The 21712-nt window shown below is 41.5% G+C and overlaps 1 long non-coding RNA gene and 1 other non-coding gene across 4 annotated transcripts in view; one reads left to right on the top strand and one right to left on the bottom strand.

Annotated features, from left to right (window-relative positions):
• LOC139079820 (uncharacterized) overlaps positions 1 to 15489 on the bottom strand; it is a 52821-nt gene extending 37332 nt beyond the window's left edge. For 2 of the 3 annotated variants that reach the window (XR_011533756.1, XR_011533758.1), the window contains exon 1: positions 15385 to 15489. This is a non-coding gene — a long non-coding RNA (uncharacterized lncRNA). Of the gene's footprint in view, positions 1 to 9492; positions 9710 to 15384 lie in introns of those variants that run through there. The other variant, XR_011533757.1, reaches the window with a different exon arrangement.
• Positions 6943 to 7047, top strand: LOC139079978 (U6 spliceosomal RNA). The gene has a single exon (XR_011534074.1). It is a non-coding gene; the product is annotated as a U6 spliceosomal RNA (small nuclear RNA).
• Positions 15490 to 21712: the final 6223 nt, after the last annotated feature.

A 21712-nucleotide genomic window follows, 5' to 3' on the forward strand; every position in this document is an offset into this window, starting at 1 on the left:
GCTCACCGTTCAGTAAATCAGAAGTTCAGCACAACATGACTGGCTTCTCTGCTCTGGCCATCACAAAGCTGAAAACAAGCTGGTCTGAGTACTTGTCTGGAGACTTTGGGGGAAAAAATCTGCTTCCAATTTCAAACTTGGTGTTGGCAGAATTCAATTCCTTGCGGTTATAGGACTGAGGTCCCTGCTTCCTTGCTGGCTGTCAGTCAGAGTCCACTCTCGGCAACCAGAGGCTGCCCACACTCCCTCCCACAAGGCCCTCTCCAAGCCAGCAAGGACACTTCAAATCACTCTCATGCTTCAGATCTCTGACTTCCTCAGTCTCTGACCTCGAGACCCAGATTTAGGGCTCATGTGATAGGGCAGGCCCACCTGGATAATCTCCCTATCTTCAGGTCAACTGATTTGGAAAGTCAGTTATATCTGAAAAATCCCTTTTCCTATTATGGAATCACAAGGGCAATAGCTCATCATATTCATAGGTGCTAACCACAGTCAAGGCAAGGAGATGACACAAGAGTGAAGGTCACTGCAGGTCACCTTGGAACTCTGCCTACTACAGAGGCCTGGACACCACTGGCCCATCAACATTTCCACCACATTCTAAAGACCAATGTGGGTCAGCCCAACTGCAAACGCTGGGGAAATAGATGCTATCCTATTTATTTATTTATTTACTTACTTATTTACTTATTTATTTAGGTGAAGAAGATTGTCCCTGAGCTAACATCTGTGCCAATCTTCCTCTTTTTTGTATGTGGGATGCCGCTGCCACCACATGGCTTGATGAGCAGTGTGTAGGTCCACACCCAGGATCCAAACCCACAAACCCTGGGCCGCTGAAGCAGAATGTGCAAACTTAACCATTAGGCCACTGGGCTGGCCCCAAGATGTTAACTTTTGATGGAAAAAGCTTCAAAGCTGCATTGCAGAAAGTGTAGACACAAGGAGGGGTGAGGGATTGAGACCATATATTGCAATCTGCCAAGACAGCAGGCATGAGACCTGCTTACAAAGTCCATGCTGCAACACAGTGACCTGGAGAGCAAGCCCACTTCTAATTACGAGGATGGGAATATGGACAGGAGGCAGTAAATGTCAGGCCCGCACTGTCCCTGGAAATAGACCCGGCCATCTTTATTTCCTGTCTGCTCCACTTCACAAAGACCAATCTGTCTTTGCCTCCTGCTCTCTCGTCAGTGCGATAAAACTTCAGGATGCTCTCACACCTCACTTTGCTGGGCACCGGGGGTGGAAGCTTACTGTTCCCAAACCAGAAACCTAAGAATGTTAATATCCTTTGTAGAGAATCTGCTGACTGTGTTTGTTCCCAACGAAAAGGATGAGAGAGGCAGGTGCAGAGGAAATAAAAGCCGCAATCAGTCCAGATGGGAAAGTCAAAATTGGCAGATAGGTTTCCTTTCACTTACTGATATTTCAAAATTCGTGGAATTTTAAATCTTATCTTTATGTTAAATCCTAGGAGTTCTCGTCTCCCTTCCATATTTAAAACTGAGGGGCTGGGGAGGTTTAAACTCAGACGTGGAAAGAGACAAGAGTCCCCACTAGTACAATACTCATGCAAAATTAATACAAAAAAATTTTAGGTGGGAAAAAAAAGATTTTCTGTCCTCAGTGGAGTGTTATCTATTTATTATCAAATGTTTTTGAGGCTTTAGGGGCAGGGCCAGAGAAAACAGGACTTCAAATATCAGCCTCTTTTTAATTTTTTATTTTTGTGGAAGTGTTGAAATCATGGCCTACTTGTGTTTAAATGGTTTTTCAGAGCTTAATTGGTTCATGGAATGTCAAGAAAAAAAGAAAAAAATGAGCCGCCATATGTGCTTCCCGGGCCGCCTTGGAAATGTGCACCAACTTCAGAATGAAAATTTGTAGGGAACATATATTATTTTTAAGGGCTCTCAACAGCTGTCGGGAATCATGCTTTTCTCTATATACATCACTGTACTGCTCTCACATCTCAGCTAAATGGGCTAAATTTACCAAGCTCTGCATAACTTCACAGGCCGGGTCTGCCAGAACTCTCAGAAGTTTCCATTGCTGATTGGAGTCTAGCCAGCAATATACCCCAGCCTCCAAGAAGGGTGAAAGGGAAGCAGAAAATAAAGAATCACATTCAGGGAGAAACACAAGTCAAGAGCAGGCTAGAGGAAGAGACGGAAAAGTTGAATTGCGCTGTGTTTTTATTTATTTCACGACAGCGCTATTGAAGGGTCTGTGGACTGTCTTTCAGTGGCTCCTTCAGGTGACGATCAGATCATTGCTGCAGGCGGAAGGTTCAGAACAGCAGTAACTTGCCGGCAAATATGAGCCCCTTTATGAATACAAGTCATTTTTGTCACCTTCCATTTATGTATGTGCTATTGAAGTAGTAACGGACACATTTAAGTTTTTTTCTCAAAAAACCATTAGCTTAGCTGGTGGTCTGTATTATTTCCACATTTAAGCAATAAAGCAGTGTTCCTTTTTAAAAATCTGACTTTTGGTTCAGTTAAATTTGTTGCCAGATCTCCCAAAAAGACAGCTGAAGTCTATTAAATATGTTGATCACTATTATTTGGAGAAGGTGTTGGCAATCTTTCGAGTGGGGTGCAGTGTTGCTGATGTATTTTTCTGACAATGTAAGGATGAGACAAGACAAAGGGAAGGGAATGGGAAACTGAGTGGTGATGCGGACCTAGGGAATCACTCCCCTCTCAAAAGTGTAAATGCCCGCCAGGACAGTTCAGTCTGTCAGTCTCTTGACACCAGGGTCTGCCTTTCAAGACCCTTTCTGTGGCACAGGAAATAGTCACATGGAGAGACAAGGAGCCTGGCTCCCTACGCTCAGGGCTACTTATTCCAAGTTGCTGTGTGGACCCCAGCAGGGCTTAGGGCCCAGGAAAATCATACAGAGACGGCCTTGATCCCCAACATTTCTGTAGTTATAACATTTCTCACCCCCTAATAATATTACCTGACCTGGCTCTCACATTTAAATATATTCATTCCATAGAGCCAGCAACAGCACAGGCATTTTGGGGGCCCGTGGGTTTACCATGGGGACAAAACAGACATGACTGGTGCCCTCGGGGGAATTGCACCCTGAGGGCATTTTGCTTTCAAATAGTTTTTCCTGATAGAATTATCAGAAAATGACCGTTTTGACGGTATATGACCATTTTGAGAACATGAGCCGCATCCTGAAACATGTACGTTATGTTGTAAACCATGATTAAAAAATAAAGATCCCTGTTTCCTGAAGCTAACGTGTACTTAAAGTGAGACCCTAAAAAAGCCAAAGTTACGTATTCACAGATATTCTTCTGAGAAATTAGGGAGAGGAGCAAGGTAAGTTGACGTTTGTGTTTTTTACTCCATTTTGAAGACCTAAAAAGCTTCCTCCCTCTTAATTTTCTATTGCTAAACCACAGCATTTTCCTGTTTGGCATGAATAAAGAAAACAGGTCTTTCTCTTTTTTTGTTTTTCCCACTGAGAGCATGAAATTGGCCATTCAGTTATTACAGTAAGGATTAGTGAGGACATTTCAAGCACAACTAATTAAAGAAGCGTTTAATAACATTTGAAGGAACTAAATATAAAATGCTACCGATAAAAATAAAAAGAATTACTGAGAATAGAGGGGTGAAAAGAAGTTTGAGCAAATCTTAAAAAGGTGTGAACAAAATGGGAGCTGAATTGTCGTCTCCATAGCATTCTTTTGTGAACTTGTCAGTTGGTGGAAAACTAAGGCTTCACTATTAAAAACAACCCGGTGAGCAAAAATTTAGTCTAGAACAGGGTGTGGTCTAAATGACGAGACCTATGATGATGGAAATGTTCTATATCTGTGCAGTCCCAATGAGGTGGCCAAAAGTCACACAACTTATTTAAATTCAAATTAACTGAAATTCAATAAAATTAAAAATTCAGTTCCTCAATCACAGTAGCCACATTTTAAGTGCTTAATAGCAACATGGAGCTAGTGGCTACCACATTGGACAGCAAGTTCTAGAAAATATGAAAGATCTTTAGGTATGCAGTGAATATCCATATTCAAAGCTTGCCAAATAAGGGTGGAAATGGAAAATGTTTCCCAAAAAACCTCTGTGGAGCATGAGAAAAAAAGTCCACTTTGTATGATCTGTGGAATTTTTTCCTTTTTCCATCAAGTTTTGGCCAATAATTAAAACAAGTTAGTAGTACTTTTCATCCCAAGGTCTTGAGCAAATTCTCAAGTCTTCCTCTGGAGAATTCCCTTGATATGGTTTTACACACCCTGTCTATAGAAAGCATACTTTCCAAGCACCCAATGTATGTTTTTCATGTGAATTCACTTTTCTGGTCCTTTGAGCATATTTATAATGGAAATTCTCCCTACATAAAGCCTATCTATATCTTAGCAACCACACTTCCAAGGCTATTCCATGAAGCAGGTTTGTCTATTTAGTTTTGTGTATTTCTGCAACCCAAACCACGCAATAAGATTTCCAAACTGGCAAGAAAGATGAAAATAGACAAGGTCCTTCCTTGTATATAGGTAAGCCTCTGGAATGCCTTCCCTACGAGAGCTGGCATGAAACGGGAATTCAAATGACCCCAGGTTAAAGTTTGAAAGCCAACCACAGACTTTGCAGTCAATGGGCATCATAGTCCACATGCTGGTGATGGAGTTTATTCATGAATTAATCCATACAAAGTATATCAAGAGTAGTCTCAGTGGATTTTGTGTGACAGAAGAGATATCCTTAACTAGTTTCAGTTTCGTGCTCAAGAGCATCTTTCTTATAATGTTCTTAAAAGCTTAGAATTAAAGTGAGGCCAGAAGCTATCAAAAGCATCCTTCCATCTCTACCTGCCACAGAAGAAGTTTACCATGGAGAATTCCTGGAAATGATTCACTCTACTCTTCTGGGGTCTGCTCCAGTCTAAATAGGTGGGAAACAATCTACTGAATCAATCCCCTTCATGGGAATCCCTTCAAGAAACAAAAGAGTCTGGGGCCAACTAGGTCTCAGGTCTGCCTTAAGGTGGCCTTGGGGAGCTCTTGTCTGTTGATTTATACAAACTCATCATCATCATCTACATCTGGAGCATCTTCAACTAGAGATTAGACATTTGCCTTGAGAGAACTGTATTTGGAATTAGCATCTGTGGGACCTTACTATTGATAAACATAATAATAAATACATCACCTTTTTGAGAATTGTTTAATGCACTTCATTACATACAGGGCACTGTTCATACATGCATATGCACATGACGTCTAATATAATTACTAATGTAATTTACTCCCTAAGGTGGCTGTTTGCTTAATAGGTGCACACTTTACTTCTAAGGTACTTGAAGAGCATTTGCTCCATGACCTTCACACTTACTGGGCCAGTTCTGACCCAAGTACAGTCCTAAGTCTAAACTCTAATTCCTAAGGTTGAGACCAAGCCAGATGGGCCCCACGGGAAGAAATAAGAAAAAGATGAGATATATCCAGGCCAACATTCTGATTAGACTCGTCTCCAATGTCAAGCTCAAGAGTCAGTACCCTACTCCACCCAACCCAACATTTTACCTCCAAAAAAGATGACACAAGACCATGCGTGAAATATGTGTGTAAAGTGGAGCATTGAAGGAAAAAAAGAAAGATGAGGGAGGGCAAAATGGCTATAGAAGAGTTGAAATCTAATACAGGAAGAACAATCTTCCTCAGAGGGACAGCAACCCAGGGTCAGAGCAGACGCTGGCAAACTATGGCCTATGCACAAATCTGCCCGCCTGCTTTTGTAAATAAGTTTTCTTGGAACACAGCAACGCCTACTGGTGTATGTATCTTCTGCTGCCGCCTTCTGGGTACAGCAGCAGAGCTGTGATAGAGACCACATGGCCCAAAAAGCTGAAAATATTTACTGCCTGGACCTGAAGAGAAAGAGTTTGCTGATCCCTGGTTTAGAGTTTTAGGTTTTGCTGAAAACACTCATTACTGGAGTTCCCCGAAGCAATTTTTTCTGGTTAGAAAATGAATGGAGGAGACATTGAACTGTGTCTGTCCATTCGTCACAGTAGCACATGTGTCTCACTCTGAATGGCAGCTCACAGTCTCATCACTTTGTTGCCTTAATTTCTGAGAATAATTATTTCTTTGCTAACGTTTGGTGAGCTTATCTTTAGGGACTTGAAAGAAGGTTGGGGACATCTCAGAGATTTAATTTCAAAATATGTTCACATCTAATGTTGGGATCCTCCAGGTGGGGAGTTAGAATAACAATGTATTCGCCTGGAGGCTCTGCAAAGGGATGTTACTGATTGGAACTTTGTAGCACAGGCCATGGGAGTGAACTTGAAAAACAGGCATAATCGCTTTTCCAAGTTTTCACCATAAATAATCATTTTATAAAGGTTCCAGTAATCTGCCCACTAGGAAAAAAGAAAAAGGAAAAAAGAAATACTAAAGGAGGACAGTACACAGTGGTTTTGCTCTAAAATAATCATGTGTAATGTCATGCTGCCATCTGCAGTATTTCAATATTTTCATCCAAACGCGGGAATTTTAATGAGCTCTGTAGATACGTGACCAACCGATTGAGGGAGAAAAGTTTTGCCAGCACAAAAGCTCTAAAGCGTTTTAGACCAAAATTTTCTCTTTCGTCATGGTCTGCTTTCTTCCTTGCCCACACACCACCATTTTAAGTTTGTTCTGTTTCCTGATCGTGCTGATGTATGCATGGTGATATTCCACGTGAAAATGACTTAGTGTGCCGGACCTGTTAGAAGTGCCACAAAACTGGTCAGAAATGCTGTGACTCACTCTGTGCTCACACTCAGGCAAATGCCAAGTGTGCTGCAACGGTGGGGTGTGGCAACGGCAGAGAGGAGACCTGAAGTCTAGGGAAGCCAACTTTTTAAAAAAAAACTTCGGTATTTGAGGGTTAAAGAATCTAAGAGGAGTGCTTATTTCAGGAGCACATACACTAAAACTGAACATACAGACAAGATGAGCATGGCGCCCGTGCAAGGATGAGGTACAAATTCCTGAAGTGTTTCATATTTTTTCAAAAAGGTAAGAATCTAAGAGGATCTATTAGTTTGCAACGGCTGCTATAACAAAGTATTACAGATTGGGAGGCTTAAGCAACAGAAAACTATTGTCTCATAGTCTGGAGGCTGGAAGTCCGAAGTTAAGGTGTTGGCCGGGTTGATTTCTCCTTGGCTTGCAGACGCCCACCTCCTCGCTGTGTCCTCACATGGTCCTTCCTCTGTGTCTGTCTGTGCCCCAATTTCTTCTTGTAAGGACACCAGTCATTAGTTTAGGATCCACCCTAATGACCTCATTTAACCTTAATTACCTTTTTAGAGGCCCATCTCCAAATACACTTACATTCTGAGATACAGGGCTTAGGACTTCAATATATGAACGGGGTAAGCGGAGGACGCAATTCAGCTCATAACAGGAGACAAGCTAAATAAAGTATGTGCTTCTAAGGTTTGGACCTAGAATGATTTGAATACAGTAAGAAGCAAGGCCTTAGGATGCCAAGAGAGAAAAAGGGGAAGGAGGGAGGGAGTGGGAAGGGAGGAGGAAGGAAGAAAGGAAGGAAGGGAGAAAAAAACCCCTCAGTTAATAAATAGAGTCTAAATTTGTCCAAACAAGATATCTTGCTTAATTAAAGAATTCACCCCATCTGTGCCTAACAGGAGGAGGAAGGAGTGTAAAACAAGAAGATGGTGAAAGCTGAACGATCCCCACCATTAAGGCCATTCATCTTTGCCGGCTATGTCCTGTATTGTCCAATAGAGTCTTGAAACTGCAATGTCACCATGGTTACCAAAAGTCCTATTGCTCTGAGGCTCCCAAAGAAACCAGATGCCAGATCCCAGCCAAAACTGCCCCCTGAAGTTTTCTTTCAAATTTGTGCTGGAGATATAATCCAAATTAAGTAAAATAGAAAAACGTGGATGCTCTACCCTCAAAAGGTATTAATGCTTCATTGCTGAACACTTTGGCCCACAGCATCGGTTGAAGGAGAGAACCCTAAGTTGTTTTTCAGGCCCTGACATAGTCAGCTAGGGATGCAGAGCAGACAGCTCACCCCATGATGTTTCCACTAAAGCAACAGCCTGGTATTTCACTGTCTGGCTGTTCCTGTGACACGCTAGTAAAGGAGTATTGACCTTATTCCTTAATCTATTACTGCTTCTTGATAAATGGAACAAGAGCCTCTAATTATTATGATTCCAGCTATTTGTGAGGCTTTTGCTAGGCATTTTGCATACATGATCTTATTTGATAATCCCCTTTTCAAATTCTTCAACAACATCAATGCATCCACAGAGAGCTATTTTATACAAAATATGGTTTACATTTTGTACATTTATGGTTACCATTTTGTTTTATGCTTTCAGGAGAAATCCATAGGCTGCAAAGCAAAAAATAAATTATGATCTGAACAGTTTTATATTGTTTTTCTGTTGCGATTTTGCAGCAGCTGCTATATTCTGCCCATGGGGATATTATACGTCAACTCACAGACCACTTACTTTTTTTTCACTGATAATTTTGAATCAGTAAATGCATAGAGTCACAGACAACACAACTTTTAGACTCCCATCTTCCCAAGATAATAACTTAAGTATACCTAAAGCAGCTGCTATTAACAGCAACAAGAGTATTATTCATTTATGGAAAAAGTGCAAATAAAGAATAATTGCTCCTTATAAGCATAATTTCAATTACTGCCACAAATGGGAAACACATGTGACTGTAGGCGTTTGACTGAGCTTACAAGAGGGAACTGGTTGGTGTAGCATTTTGTGGGGCAATACTGTCATCTGGTGGTCTATACAAAGTATTTCACTTTAGTCCTGTTATATGCACTGTATAGTCCGTTGGAGAGGGACTATCCCAACCCTTGACAATGTTCCAGGTCTCCTTTTGCCCATTTATTACTTCCCTGATCGCTAACAGATACAGAGAATCCGATTTGTACGCATAGACATTGTAGAATCTACATGCTATTTAAAGCTTATGGATGAGGCTGTTCCAGGCGTTCACCGCCTTAGACCCGGACGAGAAGGGATCCTGCTCTGCTCCCCACGCCTCCCATTTAGACGGTTCAGCTCTGATTTCCCCTGGCTGTGCCCCTCCCTACAGATCAAGGAGTCCTGGAGCCAAGGGACATGCCCGCGCAGACCCAAGTCCTTCTCTTCCTGCTTCTCACCCTCTTTGTGGCCTCCACCAAGGCTTCAACTTCCTTGCATCCTATTATGCACTAACGCTCTCATTTTGTCTGAGGTTTTAATGAATAATAACTGGCTCCCGCTTCCCAGATATCATTTGCATTGGAGCAGCTTCCCGAAATATCCAGACACACCCCTTCCCAGCAATAATAATAATGAAAGGGAATTTTAAAATACAAAAACAGGCCCATGGGATAACCCTTCCCACCCCCTTCAAATCACGTATCGTGTCTACAAGAACCCTGGAGCGTTTTCCAAACCTTAGACCTCTGCTGCCACCTCCAGGACGTTTGTCGTAACAGCATGTTCTACTGCGGCTGTTTACTTCCTCTAAAAATGTTACATAAAGTTCAGTTACAGCAGAAGAGCAAGCTCTACAGATCTGCCGTACGGCATCGTGCCTGTAGTTAACAGTACTGCCCTGTGAGCTTAAAACTTTGTTGCGAAGCTGGATCTCATGTTGAGTGCTCTTACAACAAATAAATAAAAGCTATTTAAAATAGAGAAGGAGGAAGGGGCGGGGGAAGGAGGGGAAATGGAGAGAGGGAGGAGTGGTTGACATTTAGTATTTGGCATTTCACAAATCTTGTAACACGTTTTATTTGCTACTCTATCAAATACAAGAATGATAAAAACAGCTAACACTATATATATAATGTAGACATATATAATAAGTAATAAATGTCATGTTTTATATATATAACAAAACTGTGTGGATATGAATAATATAGACACATCCTACAGGAGGAAGGACTGGCATTGACATGGGCTTACTCTGTGGCAGACAAGGTTCTGTGTATTTTATCAATGTTACCAGGTTTACACATTTTATTGTCTCAACAACTCCATGAGGTGGATACTATTATTAGCCTATCTGTCTTACAGAGGAGGAAATTGAGTTTCCAAGGAATTAACTTGTCTAAAGCAGCCCAGCTAGTGAGTAGCTGAGCTTGGACTGGAGCCCTGCATATCTGGCTTCAGAGTCCGTTCCTCGCCATTGCGTGAACCCCTGTCCTTTCATTAAGCCGGATGATAGCAAGAAAGTGTGATGCTGTGAGATAAGAAAAATTAGACATAGCACCAGTCTGCATTCATTCACAAGTATTGCTGGGCACAGAGAACGCAGAGGTGAATAAGACAAGCAATGACCTTGCTCACTACCATACATGCAATATGAAGGAGAAAAACAGATAATAGATGTTTTCAAAAAAGGAATATATGTGTGGTAAATATAGTTTATAAAATATATAAGCTATATTGAGAAGCAAAATAGAGTGATGTGATAGAAAGTGACTGAGAGGCTATTTTATAGTAAGTGGACTGAAAAGAGGTGATATTAAGCTACAGCCAATCAAAAAAAAAAATTATCTATGTGAAGTTCTATGAAGAGAGAACATTCCAGAAAGACATAAGAGCTGGTGAAAAGGCCTGAGAGGGGAAGCATCTTGACGTGCTTGAGGAGCACACACAAGGCCTGTCGTCAGGAGTGAAGAAGGGAAGGGAGAGGATGGCGGACAGAGGTCTGAGAGCCAGGCCTGGCTGCACCTTGGGTGACTGGATAAGCCAGCCCAGCGTGGAGATTTTATAGTAGGTGGGAAGAAAAGCCTTTGGAAGACTTTAAGCCTGTTAAAAAGATCACTCTGGCTCCTCTATGGAGAAAGAGTATTAAGGAGAAAAGAACGGAGTACGATCCCCAGGCAGAAATCACTTGCAATGGCACAGGATGGGAAGATGCTCTCTACTGACAGGAATGGGGATGGGCAGATCTGGAGGGATCTGTTGTGTATGTTGTGGCCGTGGAGTCTACAGGTGTAGGTGATGCTTTCAATGTGGAAGAGGAGGGGAGAAGATGAATTTAAAATAATGCTCAGATATGGGGGGTGGCTATGTCCTGGGGAGGAGAAAGTGTAAGAGTGGATGGGAGCAAATCTAGACTTGCGCTGAAGACCCAGAGCAGGAGCCACATTCTGTCTTTCTGATTGTATGGCTGTAGCCTGCTTATTGAGCCTCACTGAGCCCCACTGTACTCATCTGTTAAAATGCTGGAGCAGATCCTTCTGCTTAGAAGCTCCTTCTCTGAGTCTGTGCGGGATTTATTGCAGTTTGCACAGAACGGCTTTAAAACCTTCCAAACCCATGGGCAATGATGGAAATACACATTACCTTACTTTGGATGATCCTACATAAAACACACACACACACACACACACACACGCCTTAGTAGTACCCAACCCTCAAAAGAAACTTCCAGAAATGAAGATGAAGTTACATTCCAGAGTCACAATACTCTTACCACATTACTAGTTTAAAATGAATTTTCATGTTACATAATTCTGAAAACGTTGGAGGGAAAATTCCTCCAGACAACAGAAGTATCCTGTGCTTGTGGATTTATAGACACTTGTAGCGAATCTTGTAGACTGGAGTAAGTTCTTTTTCATTTGACAATATCATTGTTTTTACACCAGTTTCCTTCAAGTATTGGACCACTTGGGTTCAATTCTTTTCCTCAAGTTATTTTTAGAGGATTCTGTGAGGTTTGAGAATTATTGCTGGAATATCTGGGTTTCTTACAGAAAATTCCAGGGAATCAAAAAGATTCTGGACACAGAATATGTGAAGTGAAAATAGAGAAATGGAAAGAAATATTCCATCTTCTGGCAAAACATGCAGAATTATCAATTATAGGAGCTAAGCTGCGTTTAAAACTTGGTCCCTCTTTCCGCTCTCAGAGGGGAGACTGTAAGGGTGGGGTGGGAATATTTCTGCCCTGTTCCTTAGAACTTTTATAGAATTTCCATTTTCTAGTTTGATTTCTCCAAATACTTGGAGGGCAGCTGAATTATTCATGTTGCCAAAACCACTAAATCATCTATGCTTGAGCAGATTGGTCTAGATTTTTGATAAATCTTGATGTACAATAAACACCAGGCACTTTGTGATCTGCTTTTAAGACATCAGATTTTGGAGACCTGGTATTTCAGATTCCTCAGCCAGGGTGAATTTGCCCACCCAGTGGTGGGCTGTGTTCAGCTCTCCAGGTTTGTTCCACTTCTTAACATTGCTATCGTAGGAGATTCGGGCATTGGCCAAGAGGTTGGGCTAGCTAACCTTTAAGGGCCCTTAGAACCCTAAAATCCTGTGATTCTATGCCTCCATCAGAAAGAAGAATGTGATTTGCTTCTCAATAGTAAAAATAATGATCAATATCTTTATAATCATAATAGTATATACTTATAAGCACTGTTCCGCACATATTTTCTCACAAGAACTTATAAGGTAGGTGCTATTGTTGTCGCATTTTCTAGAGGAGGAAACTGAGGCTCAGAAAGTTGAAATAACTTCCTCAAGGTTGGAGGCTCAAAGGTACTTGCTTCCAGAGTCCATTTTAAGATACTTGAGAGCACAAATCTCTTTCTTGGCATACAAGACACACAGTGAAAATTCCACAAAACATTTCTAACAGCCACGTCACTGCTTAAAAAGTTTAAGAGTCTAGAATGGCCAAAATCTGGACCCGTGACAACTCCAAACGCTGACAAGGATGTGGAACAACAGGAACTCTCATTGATGGCTGGTGGGAATGCAAAATGGTACAGCCACTTTGGAAGAGAGTTTGGCAGTTTCTTACAAAACTAAACATACTTTTACTATACGATCCAGCCATCATCCTTCTTGGTATTTACCCAAAGGAGTTGAAAATGTATGTCCACACAAAACCCCGCATGCGGGTGTTCGTAGCAGCTTTATTCGTAATTGCCAAAACTCGGAAGCAACTAAGATGTCCTTCAGTAGGAGAATGGGTAAATAAACTGTGGTACAGCCGGACTGTGGAATATCATTCAATACTAAAGAGAAATGAGCTATGAAGCCACAAAAAGACATGGAAGAATCTGAAATGCATATTACTAAGTGAAACAGACCAATCTGAAAAGGTTACATACTGTATGATTCTAACTTTATGACATTCTAGGCAAAACTATAGAGACAGTAAAAAGATCAGTGGTTGCCAGAGGGTGGGTGAGGGGGAGGGATAAATAGGCAGAACACAGAGGATTTCTAGGGCAGTGAAAATACTCTGGGTAATACTATAATGAAGGGTTTATGTCATTATACATTTGTCCAAACCCATAGAATATACATCAAGAGTGAACCCTAATGTAAACTACGGACTTTGGGTGATTAGGATGTGTCACTGTAGGTTCATCAATTATAACAAATGTACCACTGAGGTGGGGGATGTTGATAAAGGAAGAGACAATACATGTGTGGGGGCAGGAGGTATATGGGAAATCTCTGTACCTTCCCATCGATTTTGCTGTGAACCTAAAACTACTCCAAAAAGCTATTTTTGTAAGTTTAAGAGTCGAATCAAGAGGTGTGAATAGCAATACGGTTAAGCACTTGGCAACCTTGACCTTGATCTTCGTAGTATGAGCCTCTAAGAGGCAATCTTGCTATTATAACATGGTCTTTGCTCTCAGCACTAAGAGGGTGGTAATTTCCAAAGCAAGATGAATATGTCAGGAGAAGGCTAGAAGGACATGGCCCTCAGCCAATTTAACAGATCAGTCTATCAAGAAATGAGAATGAGTATGGCCAGAGAAAGTGTGTGCACCTCTTACAAGAACATCAGAGGTGTTTTCATGTCTCTGTAACACTGACATTCTCTTCCAAAAATTGGCATAATCTCTGACAAGACAGCAAACTCACACCCAAACAACCAGCTGAGAAATAAAAATAATCAGTTATTGTCAATCCTTTTATCACTGTTATTTTAACCAACCTGTTTGAATGGGCCCCTGCTTTGCCAAGAACAGATAATCTATGCTCAGCTTGAAGGCAGAAAGAAATAATGGCCAGGTAATATTTCTGAAATTCACAGACAGTGTGTTAATTTATGGTGTTCATAACACAGTGGAGAAATATATTCATATATGAAGGAATTCAGTCACATATCTAGGTTAAATTAAGAAAAAAGAAGCACCTGAAAATCTTATTATAGAATGAGTTTTGAGAGAAAAGAAAAAACTTTTAAGTATGAAAGCAGGTTCTCTTTAGATTTGTCATCCTTAGCTGTAAGGTTCTCACTTTGTGAGCCACTGTTGTATAGAACATCACAGTACAGAATGTGACGATTTAATAGACTAATTTAATAGCTTTGAAAACAACCGTTGATGTCTACTATGCCAAACCCACTCCACAGATTAGAAAACAAAGTCTCAGAGGAATTAAGTGAATTTCCAGGTTCATACAACTCATTGGTGTCTGAGTCAAGTGTAGAAGCTGGTTCAGTCTCTCTTGCAAAAAATGAAAGAAAGAATTTCGGGCAACAAAAGTACAGCTGGGCCTTAGATATTAGTTACACAACTTTTCAGCCAGCTCTTCCAAACTCACCATGTTTGGAGACTCCGAAGAACATTAAGATACATTAGTTCACGATCGTGACACAGGGAACTCCTAAGGCATTCATTGCCTAATACTTCTGAGGGCTGTTGGCATCCTATCAAATCTACAGATTCTTAAATGACATTGAAAAGAACCAGGTATCATTTTACATGATGCTTGTAAACACACCTACTGTTCAAAGGGACTTTGTTGAGCTTAGAATGATTGATAGAGAAGACGGTTAGTTAATATAGGTACCATGTGCTAAGTAAAAACTCTGCGACAGATTATTCTAGAAGGAGTAGACTTAAAATATTTCTCTTTTCATTTTCTTTTGAAATACCCTGTACCTAAAGCCAGCAGTTGGTTGAAGGCAGAGAGATGTTACAAATGAAGATTTAAACAGAAAAATTAAAAAGCCAATTTTTAACATCTTTGTTCTTTTCAGAACCGCTATGACCAAAAGTTCTGTTTAAAAAAAAATAACTTTAGTTCACAGAGAGGCTATAGAAAAATGGTAAATTGAACAGAAGATAAAACTCTTTTACTAAGTCTAAATCAGTTAGTCTCGTATCCTGTTTGTAAAATGACTGGTTCCCACTCAACTTGTTTAAATCTCTAAAATTTGGTTGTTGCATTTAAGATGTGAAACCAGTTTCTAACCTACATTTTATCAGCTCCTATTTGCCAGTAAATAGACTAGTTGGCCCCAAAGCAAAAAAGTCCATTCTTACAGAGCTGAAACAAATAAAAATTCAAAATACCTGAAAGCAGGATCATCATCTGGTCCGCTGGGTCCTCCTAACAACCAGAGTGAGTCAACTCATCCTCATGAGAGCTTAAAAGACCAAATAAACAGCTGCTATTTCTGTAAATAACACCTCACCCAGCTGTGCGTTGTCTCTGACGTCATGAAGTCCCTCTAAGACATTTTTAAATGAGGTATGTGAGACTGCCCAGTCGTACCTCAGACATAGAAATGCCCTACAATAACCTGGAAGCTTCTTCTAGAAAATTATTCTTCTTGCCATATAGATACATGTTTTCCTCTTCTACTATAAAAAAAATGGAAGTGTTTCAATTAGCCACAGGTGCTCACATGGCCCTGCTTGCATTATTCCATCTAAAGACAGAACTTGCCTGGCTGTGGGTACTGGTGCCTGCACACAGTGGGCAGAGTCCTGAATGAGCTGTCAGGCTACACTCTCAACTTGGTCTTTTACTGACCATGTTTCCTTAGACGTGTCTTCCTCTGATGGGGAAAAGAAGAGAGAAGAAAGGGATAAAGCCAGTTCTGCATGCTTCCCAGGGTTATTTTACAGACAGTGAGTGTGAGAAGAACTTGAAAAGTAGAAATCACTGTACAATGTAAGGTGGAGGTGCTACCACCCAAAGCTTGCAGCCAGGACCATCCCACTGTCCCAGCGCGGTGACTCAAGGCAGAGGCCAGGCGGTTTGCGGCAGGTATTACCAGACGTCCCCGTGTGCAGAGGGATCCCATCCTTCTCCATCCATGGCTGCCCTCTGAATGGGCCTCGCCACAGCCTCATTTCCACAGAATGACTTCAGAACTTAACGATAACGATGCATCAGGGTTTAGAGGTAAAAGGTGCTGGGACACAGCTTAGATGTTTCCAGAATGCCTAAGTGCCCTCAATTGTAAAAGTACGTGCCCTCCTGCATTTGGCCTGCATTCCAGACTGTCAGGGTCCTCCCCATCCCATGGAGCCCTGATGGGAGCCTACTGTTGAACATTCTCAGCAGGTGAAGAAAAGGTGCAATGGGTGGTACCCTGGGCCTTAACTGGAAAACTGCCCAGGAACTCGGAAAGCCTGTATGAGCCTTTAAGAGTGGCGATTTGAATTCCCAGCAGGACTTCATCTCTGGAAGTAGCTACTCACAACTCTCATAGGGTTAACTACATAATGTGAAAAGAAATATCTTTCATAAGACAGCTCTATTTTGGAAATAGAATTCATTTTGTTTAGTCTTATAAAATTCTTTCCTATAACCTACCTAGCTATTATTTTTGTCTAGACAGATTCAGTCCTTCCACACACACACACACACACACACATGCACACGCACACACACACACTGTCCCGCTCTCTCCTTTTTGGGATGCCCCCCTATCTACAATGCAGTGGAATTGCAGAGGTTGCTAAATATATTCAGGTGTTTTTATGGAGTGCAAAAATAAAAGAGTGCTTTCTCTTTATTTTATTTTATTTTAGGCAAAAGGTAACATTTTTCATAAAGAAGAGAGTAGGCCTCTTGGATTTTTATCTGGATTTTCTGAGATCGTCCAGTACGTGTTTGGAGTGGAGACCTATTCACGTTCGTTTGTACGAATCCTACTCCAGAGAGTTCTTAAACAGCCCTAGCCCTACACGCAGACTCCATCAGTGCCAACGCCAGGGGGCCCGAGGTCCCCCTCACACAGTTGAATATGAGTGAATACGACTGAGTCCTTGTGAGTCCAAAACTTCACGGAGTACCTGACCCTTGTATGCAGATGTTATTTCCAGGAGTGAAGAAATGAATGGAAATTCGTTTGGTCCCAGCAGCCTGTCAGTTCCTCTAGTAGCAAACCATAAAGGCATCTGAGGAAGTTCTGGTGAACCAATCAAAAGGGGGCTTTGTTTGTGAACTTGGCTGAGCCCACCTCAGGCCTTGTAAATGTCATTGTGTGTACGTGTGAGCATCTGACATTACTCAGCAGCACATACCAAAGGCCAGGAATTTGTCAGAGCTGGGCTGATTAGAATGCCTAAAAATATTCTGTTTTTATCAAAACCCATTCTGATGCCTTTTAGCATGAGGGCAAAACGCTAGAGCAGCAGGAACTTTAGGAAGCATAAATTCCGAGAGGCTTTCCAAAAGTCTCAATGACACAACCTCATTGTGTAAGACGTAACTCTTCAACTTGTCTGTCTTCATCCCAACAGATTTTTTTTTTGTAAACCATATAAGGCAGTGCTCTCTCATTTATAAACATGTATAACATGTAAACAAATTTAATTCAACAAATAGTTACTGAGAACCTATTATACACAAGGCACTTTGTTGGGCCCCATGAAGAATGTAAGATCCAGCAAGTAATCGTCCTTACTTTGAATCTGACTGCAGTGCTGGAAGAGTTGAGACCTTTCCTGGGAATGAGCTGCTCTTGGGCCCGACAAACCATGATCCCTGCTTTAGAAGAGGCATAAACCAAAAGCTAGAGAAGAAGAGACAAGGAAGAGATTAATTTTGCTGGCGAGGACTGACAAAGGCCTCATGAGGATGGTGGCATTTTGATCTGGGCCTTTAGGAGTAGATAGAGTTGGCCAGGCAGAGATGGAGAAGAACTCTAGGTGGAAGAAGCACATGAGTATGCAGAGATAGAAAGTGCAGGGCATTAGAAAAATGGATGTGAGATCTTCAAGTTGTTTTCATTATCACGAGGGATGGGGTTTTCCAAAATGAGAAGGCTAATGGCACCAGGATAATGGCTCCCACAATCCCTGCAATGGAGAAAATGCACTATAAAGCAGCAGATTCTAAACGAGAGGGAAAATATCATTTCTGCAAAATGGCCAAAACCACAAGTGTGGTGATTGAAGCTGAAGGTAAGCCAAGCTTGATCCTCGTTTGGTGGCATGTTAAAGGGCTGTCCTTAGGCTACCACATACGTGTGCACGCAAATGTATATGTATGTACATTTCACTCAAGGCCCTTCACCGCACAGTCGTTCTTTCTTTTTCAGCAACCCAAATCTTCTTGGTTCTGGATTTTACTTTAAATATCTTCCACCCATCAGAGATTTACAAAAAAAGCTGCACCTCGTGGTTTCAACAATATTTCCACTGTAGAGTTTGGGGGAGTAAATCAAGAGGTGTAACATCTTGGATGGTAAGATATTTGGGAGAATTTCTCAGGAGTTGTCTTTATTTTTACCTCTAAAATGATGAAGAAGAACTATCTAGCACTTATGGAGAGGATGTATTACCACGTTTTGACACTATCAGATAGAGCCAGCCAGGTGGCTAGTACACAGTCGTTCAACAAGCAGTTACTCAGTACCCAATGTCTATACACCTATGAGGTGATAAAAATCATGCCTGGAAAATAGTTAATAAGACAAATGAGAGCAATGCCCTATCTTTATGAAGAAAGGATTGGCCCATCTATTAGTAAATTAGATGAGGGAGAGAGAAAGGTATAGAAAGAAAACAAAAGATATATTCTAGCCAAAAAAAAAAATGTATATTTAACCAAACATTAAAATAAATGTGTAAGTCCAACCCCACATTTCTAAGACCTGAATTCTAGTGACTGAAGTCAAGTAAGTTGACTTGATCATTGGCACAGTTTTCATGAATGTTCTCTGTAACTCAAAAGGACACAAGGAAAAGTCAGGCATTTGATTCATTACCAGTGTCTATAGATAGACTTGGTTATTCTGAACAATAGGCGCATTGTTCAACCATGCCTTCCCTATGAGCTGTGCACCCGCCCACCCTGAGGCCACCTCATAGCACAACCAGGCTGACCTCGGCTAACCCAGGCACCACCTGGTAGCTAAATCGCTACGTGGTTTAACTTCCAATGTCTTCTTCATTTCATCTTCCAATGCAGGCAGATCATGCACATACTATGTGCAGGTTTTCTTTTTACTTTGGGGCAGGGGAGTACAGTGGATGATTTTCCTCTCAGCAATATAAAAGGATTAGACATCTAAACCAAGTAAAGCTCTAAGAAGATGGGAGGGTAAGTACAACTAAGACAGAAGATCAATGAGCTAAGGCATTCAGAGTGGCCAGTCACTTATTTCCTGACCCTTTACCAATCTAATGAAGATGGAAGTCTGAGGAGAGGGTTGAGAAAACAACAGGAAGGCAGGAGCCATGATTAAGTATGAGTTACGCTGTGAGATCAGTTCAGAGGGACAAAGGGAGAAAGTCAGTCCTTAGATTCAAGGTCTAAAAATTAGGAGAATCTAATCAGAGCAAAGAGTAAAAGAAGGGAGTCTAGAAAAAACTAAAAAGAAACTGGTAACAACACAAACTCATTCATTGTAGAGAACCAGAGCGGTTGGCAGCAAATGAGGGAAAGAAATTCCGTGTGGCAGTGAGGGGCTCAGGAACCGGCACAAGAGAGAATTGTGAAGGTGGAGAAAACTGAGTTAGGAAGGAGCAGTGAGAAGGAGAGAGAGACTAAGAACAGAAATACTCAATGGTAAGGCAACAAGAACAAAGCCAACATACCCTTGTTCATATGCGTGTGGTGCATTGTATTAAATTCTTTGAAACATTTCCTGTGAAACCTCATCCTCAGACATGAAAATTACAAGTCGAACCTCTCCACCACGAGTCACCTAAAAATAATATCCAGGTACTGGGAGAGGTGGGGAGTGGGCTGGAGCTGAGTGGCTTGTGCATCCAGACTTGTTCTTTAGATCCAGAAAGTGCACAGTCTAGCAACTCATGCCAAGTTGGAGAAGCAGACACTCCTGGTGGGGCCCTTCTCCAGGCCTGCCAGAGTCGACTGCACTCTCACTTCAGGTAGTCAGCTGAGAAGTGTGGCAGAGCCAGTCTTCAAAGTGCAACCACCATAATCTATGAATAGTTGCCCTCTGATGTCCCTTTGAGCTCCAATGTCCTAGGATCGAGGCTGGCTTCCTGGGCATGCAACCTGTACATGTGCTCAGATGGGTCATGCATGTGGTTTAACGCTCTGCGTTGCCATCTTGAAATTCATAATAATGTTTTTTAACAAGGGCCCAGAATTTTCATCTTGCACTGGGCCTCACAAATTATGGAGCTGGTCCTGTCTGGGATCCCTGTCGTTTACTCTGACTGGACAAGGACTGATGTGTCTTCACTTCTGGGACCACAAATGCACAGCCTCTCTTCAGGACTTCTGTCCTCAGAGCACAAACTACCACATGGAGACTGGGAGGTCTCATAATGCAGCAGTGGTCCAGGATGTCTCACAGCTCCTATCTGGACGGAGGAGAAGAGGCTGAAATCACGACTTCCCTCTCCCGGGGTGGGAAGAAGGATTGTGATAGTTCATTTTATGCATCAACTTGACAGGACCCCGTGGTGCCTAGATATCTGGTTAAGCATGATATTTCTAGGCGTGTCTGTGAGGGTGTTTCTGGATGAGATTAACATCTGAATCAGTGGACAGTGTCAAGCACATTGCCCTCTCCAGGGTGGGTGGGCCCCATCCAACCCGCTGAAGTCCTGAATAGAATAAAAGGCTAAATAAGAAAGAATTCTTTCTCTCTGCCTGACTGTCTTTGAACTGGGACATCAGTCTTCTCCTGCTTTTGGACTCGGACTTGAACTCGAAATTGGTTCTCCTAGGTCTGGATTCTTGGCTTCCATAAGTGTGAGCCAATTCTTTATAATAAATTTCATATATATGTATATATCTCTTATATAATATCTTACACATATAAAATAAGAATATATAATAAGATATATAATATATAAATATATAACTTCTTATATATAACACAAACACATATAATTATATAACATATATGCATACAGAATACATATATACATAAATTATATACGTACATCCTATTGGTTCTGTCTCTCTGGAGAACCCTGACTCATACAATGATGGGAAAGATAATCGCCGTACATAGACGAGTTTCTTGGAGGCCTCTGGAGCTTCAGTTAGGCTTCCAACCATATTTCTAGAGTTTATTATGAGAAATATCAAACCCATGAAATTCGAAGTTTTCATCACCTCTGGAGTCAGCAAACCCTTTCTGCAAAGAACCAGAGAAGACACATCTTAGGCTCTGCAGCTCACTCATCTCTGCTGCAACTACTGAGTGTTGTCATGACAACACATGATAACAGGAAAGCAGGCAAAGATGACACGTAAGCTAATGGGCGTGCCTGTATGCTGATAGAACCTTAATTGCAAAAACAGGTGGTGAGCAGGATTTGGCCCAGGGGTTAAGGTTTGCCAACCCCACCTCTAGAGGGAAGAGTCATCTCATTGAATCAAAGCTTACAGTGAAAATCAAATGACCTGAAGTTTGTTCTTTTGGTTACTTACATTGTATAACCCCAAATGAGTCTT

Source organism: Equus przewalskii, chromosome 27 (genome assembly GCF_037783145.1).
Source record: "Equus przewalskii isolate Varuska chromosome 27, EquPr2, whole genome shotgun sequence".
Classification (NCBI taxonomy): domain Eukaryota; kingdom Metazoa; phylum Chordata; class Mammalia; order Perissodactyla; family Equidae; genus Equus; species Equus przewalskii.